The sequence below is a fragment of the Molothrus ater genome, chromosome 11, assembly GCF_012460135.2.
Source record: "Molothrus ater isolate BHLD 08-10-18 breed brown headed cowbird chromosome 11, BPBGC_Mater_1.1, whole genome shotgun sequence".
Classification (NCBI taxonomy): domain Eukaryota; kingdom Metazoa; phylum Chordata; class Aves; order Passeriformes; family Icteridae; genus Molothrus; species Molothrus ater.
The window spans coordinates 3,416,537-3,430,019 of record NC_050488.2 but is presented as its reverse complement, the minus strand read 5'-3'; the positions used below and the strand labels follow the sequence as shown (position 1 = coordinate 3,430,019).

Below are 13,483 nucleotides of genomic sequence, written 5' to 3'. Positions count from 1 at the left end.
AATTTCTTTTCCAGAAACTTTATTTAGATTAAAAAAGGGTGAAAAAAACATGCTAAAATATGCTAAATTACTTCTGATCTCAGTATCCCTGGAGTAGCTCTTCTTACAAGAACAGTTGTTGCTTTTAGTTTTTTAATTTTCGGATCTGCTTGGAATTTGAAGTCACAGGTGTCATTCCTGGTGAATGCATAATTAACAGCACTTAAACTAATTGAAACAGAATGTTCTAATCTGGAATTGTTAATGGTGCCTGCTGGCTGAGGTGTTTGGGGGGAAGTCACTGCACACTCACTCCATCCCCCCCTTCCAGACCCAGGCCTGCTCTCTTGAAAAGTCATTGTGAATTTTGCTGAAGGTTTTAGAATTTGGATGTTTCCAGTGCCTGTAGTCTTCTGACATGGAAAAAATCTGTGTGAACGTGGGAAATTTGGATTTGATCCTCTCTTGGTTCTGTTTAATTTGAGAATTGACAGAAACCTCAGCTGCCTAGACAATATTCTAATAATTAATCTGCAGAAGTATTTTCACAGTTTCTTTTGCTCGCCATTAATTTTGTGGTGGTTTTGAGTAGTTTCTTACTTTACCTTCCCTAAGAAACTCATTATCTTGCAGGATATATGCAGGATCAACAAATGATCTATTGCAGCTTAATTGCAATATGGTTATCCAGTACTCAGAACACTTAACTATTGAAATATGTGCATGAAGAAATGCAGATTGTCCCCATGCCACCACCATTCAAATGGGACCAATTCATTACCAATTTTTTTGCAACAAATCTCTGCTAAAAAAAATAAAAATCAACAAACAAACTCAACAACAGCAACAATGAACCAAAACTCTTGAAGAAAAAAAAAAAGAAAATTCCAGATTTTAATTTGAGTTGGCACCTGGTATGTAGTTTGTGAGTAAATGGCGGTCGTGTTCCAAAATGGAAGCTTTAAGATTTCATTGGGAACACTCACTGTCAGCAGCCCCTCACAAAAATACCTTTTCAACTCAATTGTCTCTGCTTATCCCCATCACCGTGCTGAGGAGATGAGGAGGGAGCTGTTCCCAAAACAGACAAGTAATTTGCTGGAAACAGATTTTAGATCAACACATTTGATTACAAGGAGAAATCAAGCTGAGCTCGTGCACTTTGTGCAGCACAGGTCTATGTTCTCTGCAAGAGGCATGGTTAAAATCAGCAAACAATCATGCTCTGTAGCAGCTGAGACATCCAGATGGTCTCAGTTTATCCCTCATTAAAACCCACTTCAGTGTTCCAATCTTTAGATAAAGATAGGCCTCGATGGCTGTGGCAGGGCCCATAGCCTAAAAGAGAGGTCACAGGCATGGGGGCACTGGCAGAGAATGCATCCCACAGCAGCCCCAGGGCCTGGGCTGTGTCCCAAGGTCATGGAATCAGCAAATCCAGAGTGATTTGGGTGGAAAGGGACGTTAAAGACCATCTCATTCCACCCCTGCCATGGCAGGGACACCTTCCCCTGTCCCAGGCTGCTCCAGGCCCCAGTGTCCAGCCTGGCCTTGGACATTTCCAGGGGTCCAGGGGCAGCCACAGCTGCTCTGGGCACCCTGTGCCAGGGCCTCCCCAAGTCCCTCACAGGGGAGAATTCCTTCCTAAATCCAACCTAAGCCTACCCTCCTCCAGCTTTAGGCCATTTCCCCTTGTCCTGTCGCTCCATGCCTTGTCCCCCATCCCTCTCCAGCTCTCCTGGAGCACCTTTAGGCACTGGAAGGGCTCTGAGCTCTCCCTGGAGCCTTCTCTGGGCTGTTCTGCAGCTGCTGGGGCTCTGTGGTTCTGATGGAAGCCTTGGAGCTGACCTTCCTTGTGTCACTCCTTGCAAGTGCAAGCAGCACTGCAGCAGGATGCTGACAGGGACTGTACAACACTCTGCTTTAATTTTGTTCCTACAGGCCCAGAGAGGGTTGGAACAGCTTTGTACCTTCCCTTCTGCCCTTGCTGGGAGGAGGCAGCTGAGGAAGAGCAGCTGGAAGCATCTGATCTGTGTGTCAGATGGTCAGAGAGGGCCATGAGCCTCATCTCCAGCTTCCCATCTTTCTTCATTTGCTGGGCAATTAATGAGGACCCCAGTTGTGCTGAAATTTGAGAAGCTGCTGAAGGGTTTTGCTGGACAGGACTCTGTGCATCCTGCAGCTAATTATGTCATTCATTAATCTGTTATCTCTTGATGAGGGTCACTGAGAAGGATTCAGAACCTACCTGGCAATTAAAGTATTTATTCCTTGTATATTGGTAATTCTTCATTTCTGTGCTGCAGCCATGTGAAATCCTTACAGGGAATTATATTAAGGGATTCTTAGAGAAAATTCCTGTTTCTTCCTTGTTCTCCTGGGTTTTTTTCCCATATATGCAGATAACTAATGTAGCTTAAGAGATGCAGAGTAGGAAGATTAATCTCTCTTCCCCCTTGCAGCTCCTAAAGAAAGTTACAGCTTTATAGCTTCAAAAGAGAACATTTTATTTTTAAGTTGCTATTAATAGCACAGAAAATTAAAAGCTCATCATGGTTAGGATGAGATCCCGATTGAACTTGACAGGGAAGAAGATATTTAATAAAAGTACCAGGCATGATGATGGCTTTAAAATAAATCTGTGTGTTAATAGCTAAATTATGAGGCGATAATCTGCTGCTCTGCCTAAAAATGTGTTTGTAGGAGGATTTTTGGGATGACCCCGTAGCTAATGCATGGTTGTTGGTATGTCCTGTCCTACAGCTTGTATTTTTTGGCTAATTGTATGATTTTAAGGTTGGGCAGCAGCATTCTACATAGCTGTGATCACTTTTTATCCATCAATTGATGTCTGCTGCTGTTTTATCAGCTTATTTTTCTGAGCCACCAGCTAGGATAATGTGCTTGAGGGAAAATTATACCCTACATCAGTGGTTTTGTTGCAGCATGTTGTACATTATTGGTAATTTGAATGCACCCAGATAAAAATAGAAAGGTTAAGTCGTTTTCCAAATGTTGCTTCTGTGAAGCAGAAAGAGAGTAATGTCTGTACTCATGTATGTTTTTGAGGAAAGAATGGGTTTTTTATTTTATTTTCCCTCTGCTAAAATTGATGCTTTCCCTCAAGCTGAATGCAGAGAACACTTGGCTTTGGAAATTTCTCTTCCCAAACTCTTTATTTATTTTATTTTATTTTATTTTATTTTATTTTATTTTATTTTATTTTATTTTATTTTATTTTTCTTCCTGTTGGCTGTTTAGGTCTAATGAGCCAGTTTTTAGCATTAATGTGGCAGTTCTGCCTGCATATGCCTGTCCCCAGAGTGCCTTCCCGTGGGCCAGGTAGTGTGAGCTGGTGCCAGGGAGAGGAGCTGGAGTCCCACGGTGCCCAGTGCCCTCTGCAAGTGTCCCTGGCAGCTCCTGGGCAGGGCCCTCACCCTCCTTCCTTCTGCTTGGGGGCTCTCAAATGTCCCTCATCCCCCTCAGATGCTACTGGCAAGGCCATTTTGGTCAGGTATTTATGCAGGGCCTGGCTCTGATTTCTGTCAAATCGCACTTATTCATTTCTGGTCCAAAATGATTTTGTGATTCTCCGTGGATGACAATAACCTGGGCAAAAAAAAAAAAAAGAAATAGGTATTTTGATAGGTCTGCCCGATAGCCATCTCCTTGGAATCCTTTGTGCATGTCCTATTTAAAAGCTCTGCAGAACATCACTGTGTGTCTTTCAGCTAATGCCCACTGAGATTTAAAACCTCCTTTTTGGCTGCTCTCTTTCTCAGGAGTGACCTTGGCTGCCAGTTCCCATTGTACACCCCAGTCCTGCAGGGATGGATTTTTTCCCTCTCCTCCTTTCACACAGATTTTTGTGGTGCAGACTTAAATCTCCAGCAACTCTGCTCCTCTTGCCTCACATGGCAGATCTTCTGAATCACAGGGGAGGAAATATGTTTCTATTTGATTTTCTTAGCAATTAAAAATGCAAAGGGGGCTGTTGGGCTCCGTCCTATCTGAGGCTTCCCTTTCTTCTCCCCTGATTCAAGGGAATCAGAATCACCTGTGGTTTTCCTGGCAGGTGAGAGAAATCAGCCAGCTGGGGAGGGCTGGGGCCTCTTGGCTTTCATTTCAGCTGGGGACAGGCAAGCTGGATGTTCTCTCTCCTCTACTCTCTGCAAAACTGCAAAGGAATTCTGCCCAAATCATCGCTTCAGTTGCAATTCATTGTTCTGGCTTTTTGTTACCTGCAAGCTGGTGGCTGAGGATGTGGAGCTGGAGTTCAAAGCTGGCCAGGTTTGGATCTCTCTTTAGTAGCAAAGATGGGTTGGTTTATAAGAAAAAGTTATAAAACTGTGACAGTAAAAAAAAAATTTGGATTTTTTTTTAGCAAAAAAAACCAGAATATGCTTGAAGCAAATGCATCTTTTGAAGGGAAAAAGCTTTTTTTCTTCTACCCTATAACTTATTTTCCATAAGATGGAGCAAAGCTAAAAAGTTATTTTTCTTTACCTCTGGTCCTTGCATAATGATGGTCTGAGAGTTCAGTAGCATGAAGGAACTTGAAGAGAAGCCAAGTTTTATAGGAGCTGAACTCTGCTCTGTGTACTGCTGGTGGTAAACTACTGGTAGTTTATTTTTAGCAGTTTATAACCTGTTAAAGCTTGATCTTACATTTGTTATACTTTCACTTGCTGCTTTTTTAATGCTGATAAATAGGTGAGGTGGGGTAGGAATGCTCTGTAGTGTGCAGGCACACAGCAGGACAGGCTTGGGATTATACCCTTGGTTAACTAAAATGATCTCCTGCCATCAAATGTGCAGGTGGCAACAAAAATCTTTCTGAGATGGTCCCTGTCAGTTATAATTTGGTCTCTCTATTCTCATTTTAGAGAACTGCATCCCATCCCAAGAATAAAATAGCTCACCCTTATGTAAGAATTTTTAATTTTTTTTTTTAAGAAAAAGATGCAAAAGTTCTTTTCACTGTTAACAGAAAGAAAATGTAGATATATGTTCAGCCTGTAGTTTGCTTTTTCAGCCTTTATGGGAATGGTGCAAGTGAAAAATGTGCCTCTTCCAATTCTACTTATATATATATTTCTATTCAGCCATTAAATAACTATATGTCGTTTAGGGTTTTTTAAACAACCAAATGATTTGCTTTTATATTTTACTTTCTTCCTCTTTGATTTTTCTGCTTGCACTTATTTTGCATGGAAGCTCCATTTTCTGTATCTCATTAACAACCAATGGTGCTGCTTCAGTACTTGGCTTCATGTTTTTATATCTTTAATTTATATTATAATAAAATCCCTCAGTGAAACCAAGGTGGCAGAAGGGAGGTCTGCAAATTTAGACTGGAGTTGGTTTAGTTTGTTGAGGGGGGGGGGGTGGTTTTTTCCTTCTTCTTTTTTCTTCTTTTATCCTTTTGTTTTCCCCTGGACCAGCTGTTTCTCGTGATCTGTTTGATGCCCAGCATTTCACCTGCTGAGCAATCACACACCTGAAAAATAGGAGTAACTCCTGGAAAATTGGATTTTTCTGCAATCAGTCTTGAAACCTCTCGTGGATAGAAGACTTTACATGCATAGCTCTGAAATGATGGCATTTTTGGCTAAACACAGCAATCTGATTCCATTTCTGGGTGCTGTGGTCTCCTGTCTTGGCTGAAGGTCTGTTAGAGCTGCTTAGATCTTGACTGTCATAGCCAGCAGTAGTCAGTCAGTCCTTTCCCTGCTAAAGGCTGGGTGATTTTTGTGATGGATGCTGACAGAAGGACAGAGAGAACAGCAGAACAAGGCCAGGGTTTGTTTTTCCTTTTCTTCTTTTTTCTTTTCCTTTTTTTTTTTCTTTTCTCTTAATAGTCTCCCTTGGGTTGTTATGTAGAAATTGGAGTTTCTTTCTCAGGGATATGAGTGTCAACACTGATCATGCTACAATAGCATGGATGTTAAAAGTGGAAAGGTGCTTTAACCTCCAGAGCTCAGATCATGACACAACAAAATGAATTTCTCTCCAGCTGGCCAGTTATGGATTTCCCCAGGTTTTTTCTTCTCTCTGTTATCCCATAGATCCATATTTATGGAAAACATGATACCTATCAACTTTTTAGTAAAAGTAATCCATCAAAATTCAATTTCACATTAACGAGTGTACTTCTGCTGCCCTTCCTCATCCTCATGCTCCTAAGAAGGCAGGAAAATGCTTCAATTTATCTCTAGTTTAGTTTATTTAAAAAGTAATCAAGTCCAGGCCTCCTTAAGGTCTTTGAGTTTGCTCTTATGACAAAATCCTGTTCAGGACTGGAAATATTTCAAGTCCCATTTCACAACTCTCAAACCAGTTGTGGGCTGATGCAGCCCTCAAGGTAGAGCTGGGAGCACAGAGGAATCATGAAATGAAATTGCAGTTTATTGATTAAAAGCCTGATAGGTGGTTCAGATATAGGTGAGATTATCTTCATTAATCTCCATTATTAGGATTGAAAGTGCTTGTAAAATATTGTTAGAAAATTGGAGAAAGAAATGTGAAAAGAGGTCAAGATGGATGTGACCAATCAGGAGAAATGGCAATTTCTACCAAAGTATTAAATATTTGGGTTAGTCTCAAGGTATGAAGATTAGAGAGGCCATTTAATTTTTTATAATGAAATAATTAGTAATAGACTAAAAAAAGTAATAATTAGGACCCAAACTCAGAGACTGAACAAAAGCCAAAGAATTTTAGGTGGGATGGAGCAGGAAAAGGTTAGATTGGAATTTTAGCTTGGAAGGAGCTGGAAAATCTATTTTTTTTAAGATGTTGTGGAGCGTTTTCTGATAAAATGAGCTATAATTAGGTATTGTAGGCACGCAGACTCCTGGAACTCCCTGAAATTGTGTGCACTGAGCTGATAATCAGCTAAAGGTCACATGGTAACTCAAATTCTAGATTTAAGAAATCTGGTAGTCTGTGAAACACACAGATGAAGGACAGATGTAGAATGCCTCATCTTTTTAGTGTTCATGTGCCAGTAATTAGCTGTTAGTGCAGCAAAGTAAAGATCCGAATTTTTGCCTGGTGAGTTTGGGCTCCTCTTTTATGGATTTTTTTATCCTTGTCCCCTGGGTCTGAAGCTGTAATGACTGGACAGAACTATAATTTTGGGGCAGAAAAGAAAGGCATTTCAGCCCAAGGAAGAAATTTTCAATATTTTCCCTGGAGATGATGGTGAGGAGCTGCTCTCCAACATCCCTCTGTGATGTAGCACCACTGTAGTACATCTTTTGGGGGTTTCTGATACAAAAAAGGTTTTCCCCCACTCTGGAAATGATGCAGGAATCTGTGCTGGGAAATGTTCCTTACCTGATCACCTACTGCTTTTAGAGCATTTAATTTAGATTTTTTTTCCCACGTCTGCTTTATTTAATGCTGTCTGAAGTCTGAATATCCTTAAGTTTTTTTTCCCAGCTGTGTTTTTGATTAAATTGATAACACAGTTTGGGAGTTGGCACTCCTTGCAACAACTGTGCTGTGGAAAATCAATTCTACATGAAAACGTGTAGAATGAAAATTTTCTAAAGTTTATAGAGGTGTAGAATGGGTCTTTTCAGTGCCAGAAACACAACCCCAAAGAGTGGGAATATGTGGTGTGTAGGAAGGCAGTGAATCAAGAAACCCCAAGCCTTTTGCAGTGGGGAATTGGAGCCTCAGGAGAATAAATGGCTGATGGAAAATAACCTTTCATTTGAGCACTGGAAGGAAAACATCATAAATTCATGTTAGCACCAGCAGGGCGTGAGGGAGAGTTCTGAAAACTGATGGTTGGGACATCCTTTAGTGAGAAAATCTCATTTTCAGGGCAGATCCCACCTCTGCAGGCAGAGAGGGAGGCTCCTACAGAGGCTCTGGCACCAGGGAGGAAGGATTTCGTCTGCAGGAGCTGCTGCAGTCCCCCAGAAGTCACTGATGGAGTCATTTTGTTATTTAATGGGCCTGAATTGATTCCCTTAAAGCAGTTTTGTTGCTGTCAGGAGTTCATTTGGCTTTGCTGGAGCCATTTCCACGAGGAGCAGAGGAAAGGCCTGGGATTAAATGTAGCTGAATAACTGCACTGCAGCAGGGGCTGCAGGGACTTTAATTCACAAGCCTCATTTTAGCTCCCCTCATTACAACCTGGAAAAGAGAAAAATCAGCCCATTTGTGCAATATTCTATTTGGTAGAAGTCCTAGGTAAATATGCTTAGTTTAGAACTGAAATTAATGATGTTTTGTGTCTCTTTAATAAAAATTTCTCTTGTGACAAGGCTTTTGTCACCTTCAAATATTCAACAGGGTATACAGGAGGCATGGAATCCTTTTTATTTATCCTACCTGATATTGAAACTGGTACTGACTGGAGGCTCAGGTTCATGCTGGAAGACTGGAACAGCTGTTAAGGGATTGGAACAGGCAGTTGCCTGTGATTTTTCTTTTTTTTAAATGTTTTCATTTTGCAATATTTTTAAAAGAATACTTTCACTTAATTGTCTTAATGTCATCCTATTATCAGGGGAAATATATTTCTCTCTGAAAACAGCAAGTGAATGAATGTCTCATCTGTGTGTGCTCATCATGAATGAATGAGCACAGAATCACAGACTGGTTTGGGCTGGAAATGACCCTAATGACCATTTTATTCCAGATCCTTCCATGGGCAGGGACATTTTCCACTGTCCCAGGCTGCTCCAAGCCCTGTCCAACCTGGCCTTGGGCGCTGCCAGGGATCCTGGGGCAGCCACAACTTCTTTATAGATGGACAGATTAGCTTAAATCAACTTGAAATTCATGAGGAAATAGAGGAATGAAGTCAGGAATATTTTCAGAGAACACTTCAGTGACAAAGTTCAGTTTCTCTTTCTTTATCTGCTCTTGGCTTCCTGGCATTAAACGAAAATTTCACACTTTGTGAGGTGCCAACCAGCTTTTATTCAGATGGTGTTTTTCCTTAGCTCCTTCTGCATCTTGTGCATTGCTGATAATTGAACTTCAAAGTCAGCATGGTTGAATTTTTTTTTTCTTTTAAGAGAGTGTGAGTTTAGGCATTGCTGGGTACATTTAATCAGCTTTTTTGGCTGCTGGATAGAGAATCCTTTCCTCATTCTGCTCCATGAAGATTGTGTTCTCAAATGGATGGACATTTTGGATTTGTCATTCAAAGATGCCACACCTGATTTATTTTACATATCTGCAGGCCTCCACAGAGCAGGTTTTGGCTTTCCTTCTCAACTCTTCCCCTTGCAGAGGTCAGCTGTGAGGTTTGCATCCTCTGCAATCAGTTATTGCCCTGCTGCTCCCAGGAACTGTAGCCTCAAAACATCTCAGATGATTTTGCTCAGACTCAAGGGAAAATTACCTTAAATCTGCTTCCAGTCCTGCTTTATTAAGGAATGAACAGAAGGATCTGGTTATGCTAATGCTAATACACTAAAATGTGTATTTCACCCCTTACCCGGGGGTTGTCTCTAGGGCTCAGCTGGAATTTTACCTCCAGCCAAATAAAGTCCAAGTGGGACAGAAATGCTCCCCATAGAGGGGTGGGAACTGCTAATTCCCTGAGTTTAATTCAGTTTCATTCCTGGAGCACCAGCTGTGTGTGCCACCTTTCAGCTGCGTGAGGAGTGAGAGGGAATCACCCTTTCACCTGTAATTCAAACAGCTCCTCACGGCACACTCTGAAATAAGGGTAGCCAGAATTTTAGAGAAAACAGTAAAATTAAAAATATAAAAATATAAAAAATATATCCTTTTTTTTTTTTTTTTTTTTTTTTTTTTTTTTTTTTTTTTTTTGACTCATGGTGAATCCATTATTTGTCCAGACTTTTAGGACAGTGAAATGCAACCCTTGGGATTCTGCTCTGGTGAAATCTGGTTCATTAAGTTGCTGTTAACTTTCCTGCCAGTAGAAGCCTGAATGAAATCAGATGTCAGAATACTTGGGGATGATATCTACATTCTAACACACTGTGAAAATATTTACAAGCTTCCAAGATGAGACTTTTCCTGATTAGGGAAATCAAAGAATAGTTTTCCCAGCAGGCCTGCAGTTAGCTCATCCAAATTGCTTCTGTTTTAATTGGCATGCATTTCCTCTAAGCAGCTAGGAGATTAAAAATATTTGACTTGGGCTCTACAGGACTGGAAGCCTCTTCCCCCAGACACAGCAACTCTGGGAAAAAAAAAAAAAACCCACAAAAATAAACCCACACCAAACAGCCAGCTCAAATTTATATTGCATTTGTACAACAAAAATCCATCTTTGAGAAGATTGCAGACCAAGAACCAGACTGATATTCTGACTTTTAAATGAGGAAAATAAGGATGGTGGGTTTTTTTTTACTCAGGTGTTTTGTGTGTGAAGTCTTTTATTGCCTGACTTGTATCTAAGTGGGCTGGGATTTTATCTCTGCTCCACAGCAGTCTGTTGTTTACAAACTGCACTTTGAGACTTCTTTTATTCAGTTTTCTAGTTTCAGAAGCATTGGGAAGAATAAGTAAACCCAAATAACCTTCATCAAAAGTGACTGCTTTAGTCTGGGAAAACCAGCTACTGTTGTGTGTGAAATTAATCTACTGGAGTTTTTATTTCTCTTTTGTTGAACGTGCCTGAGGAGGGACATTTTCCCTAGGAGTTGTTCTCACAGGGAATGATGAGACCAAATCTGGAGGATTTGAAGGAGGTGACCCTGTTCTAGGATGGTGTGGAAAGCAAGCCCTGTGCTCTCAGGGCTTGGGGATGGTGCCTCTTTGTGTTCCAGGAAGGTTTTGGTTATGAATTAAACCCACTGAAGCCCACCATGGGTAGAGCAGTGAAAGCAGCACCCAGAGCATGAAAACCAGCTCACTTTATTTTTTGGGTCATTAGGATATTAGATAATTTTGATTGAAAAATATGCCAGTATCACCTCCTTTAATCAGAATTTCTGATTGGTAGTTCACTTAGAACATCTTGAAAACGTCAATATGTAGAACATCCTGAAAATATCAGTATTGTGAGGTTTTTTGTAAAATAGTTCCTTCCTTCACTTCCACCCAAAAAACCACCAGCAAATAGCAAGAACACCAACCAAGACCCCAGCAAACAAAAACCCCCTGGCCAAACCCAGTGTAATAATGGGATTTCATGTGGATGAGACTCCTAATTTCCCCATTTGTGGTAAGTGGTTGTATTTTGGAGATGCAAAGCCCCATGATGGGACATTGCCATGTGCCAGCTAGAACTTTTCTATTCCTCAGCTTTTGGTGAAGAAATAGTGAATATTCATCACTTTGGAGGGGTGAGGTGGTGGTGTGTCAGTCCTGCCAGCCTGGTGAGGAGCCTGGGCTTTGGCTAGGAGAAATTTTGGGATGGGATGGAGCCTGAGGATCCTGTTCCAGGGGATTAGGGAGCTGCATTAGCAGGGAATAATGTCAGTCATGCTCAGTGCCTGCTGTGTTTCTCCATCTGCCCCTCAGAACCATGAGGTGGTGTTTCCCTGGTGGCACAGCATTAGGTGAGTCATGAGCAGCACAGACTGCCAGAGATTTGGTTTTGGAGCTCTGAGGGAAGTGTAAACTTCATATTTGTTGTTTATTGGTTAATATTTAATTGGAGGTGAAATTAAAAATTAAGCAGGCAAATGAGTCATGCTGAAAAGCAGCAGCACTGTCTTGTCAGCACTGTGGCTGACAAATGACAATGAATTTCTAAGAATGGAAGGAAATAAATTAATTTATAGCACAGGGAGCCTAAAGAGATGCTTTGATTGAGAGGAGTGGATGCATCCCACAGAAAGATCATGGAGAAAATATCTTTGATGCTGTGTTAGTAGCCTTTGCATCAGAAATGAAATTGGTAGATGGTTCTCTTCAGAAAACACTCAAAATTGTCTTTTCTCTATGGTGTTATGGAACAGTTTAAGAACAATTTTATTTTGGAGCAATGTTTAAAAGATTTTTTTTTTTTTAATTAGAGCAATGTTTTTTTTCCATCTTCTTTTCTCAAATCATGCCTGTTTGAGATGCCCAGCTCTCAAAACCCTGAACTGCACTTAGGAACAGACTATTTATTTATTTTTTTTAACCACTGGAAGTAAAGAGCAGCCTGTTATTTCAGCTGTTTGTTATCATCACTGTAGCCTTTCTGACAATCAGATCTCAATCTGCATTTTGCTGTGGCTGGCAGCAGGCAGAGCCTGGGATGCTGCTGGTAGGGAGGAGGAGCTCTGTGCTGCCTCCTGGGATGAAGCCTGTTTCACTGGGCATCTGTGACATTTCTGGCCTGCAATTTTTTCCCCAAATAATGCTGCAGGCTGATGCTATTTCTGTTCAGAATTCTGATCCATCCTGTTTACAAAAAGACAAGGCAGTAGTGTGAGTAAGGCCTTTTCTTCCTGCTGGATAGAGAGGGGAGTACCTGGGGATGGGTTGAGGCTGAGCAGTTGAGCCATGGAGAGCAGAGTCTGGTTCATCATCTCCTACTTGGCAAATCAAAACCCTTTTTAATTGCTACTTCGAGTTTCTCTTTGTTGTTTCCTGTAAAAAATATTTTGTGCTGCAATTCTCGTCTCGTGAACGTGGAAAGCAATATGTGAAATTGAGGGTGGCAGAAGTTCTTAGCACTAGAAGATGCATCAGTAAACAGGATGGGTGGAAGAAATGTGTAGCAGTTGGCTGGTATTTGAACTTTGGGCTGTAATATCATAGTGAAACTTGAACTTCCTTTTTTTTTTTGGTTTTGTTTTGTTTTTGTTTAACTTTTTCCTCAACAGCAATCAAAGGAATTGTTGAGGTTTGAAGCTGTCAAGAAGAGGGCTGGTAGAGGTTCAGTTTTGTTAATTGAGCAAGGTAACTCCAAATTAGTGCTCACACAGGCCTGATCTTTGTCACTGCAGAGCAATGGCAACGCCCTCAGAGAGTGGAAATAGCAAATCCTGCATGTTACATCAGTTGTAGCTGGGTGGGAGATTAAAATTATTGCACAAATATAAACCCAGGACTTGAAAGGCACTGGGCTCCTCTTGATGTGCTTTATCTGGGCATTTATATATAATTTGCACTGGGGATTGCTGTGCCTAGAAAGTTCAATGTGTGACCTTTGCCTGTGACAGGTTGGTCAGTTATTAGGCTGCTGGGGTGCCCTTTGAAAGATCTTTTTTATTATGAAAACGATTCTGAGACCTCTAGATTAGACAGTGCACTCACACTAACCCGCTTGAGGCAAAAAAGAAACCTTTAATCTCTGTTAAAACTCTGCGTGCCAAATATAATAGCTGGTTTCAGCAGTATTTAAACCAACTTCATTAGAATATGGGAAGGGGAAACAGGTTTTAAAGGCTGGCTTTAGCAAGTAATCAACTGTCTCCCAGATGGTCCAAATGGGACTCGTTCAACACTGCACATAAAAAAGAAAATCAAAAAAAGGGAAAAAGAAGGAAAAAGAGAGCCCAGCAGCATTCTCTGTGTGTGTGTGGTGACTGGTGGTGATTGGGCTCAGGGGAAAGGGCTCAAC

The 13,483-nt window shown here is 41.1% G+C and overlaps 1 protein-coding gene across 1 annotated transcript in view; it reads left to right on the top strand.

Annotated features, from left to right (window-relative positions):
* ATP2B2 (ATPase plasma membrane Ca2+ transporting 2) overlaps positions 1-13,483 on the top strand; it is a 233,732-nt gene that overhangs the window by 48,946 nt on the left and 171,303 nt on the right.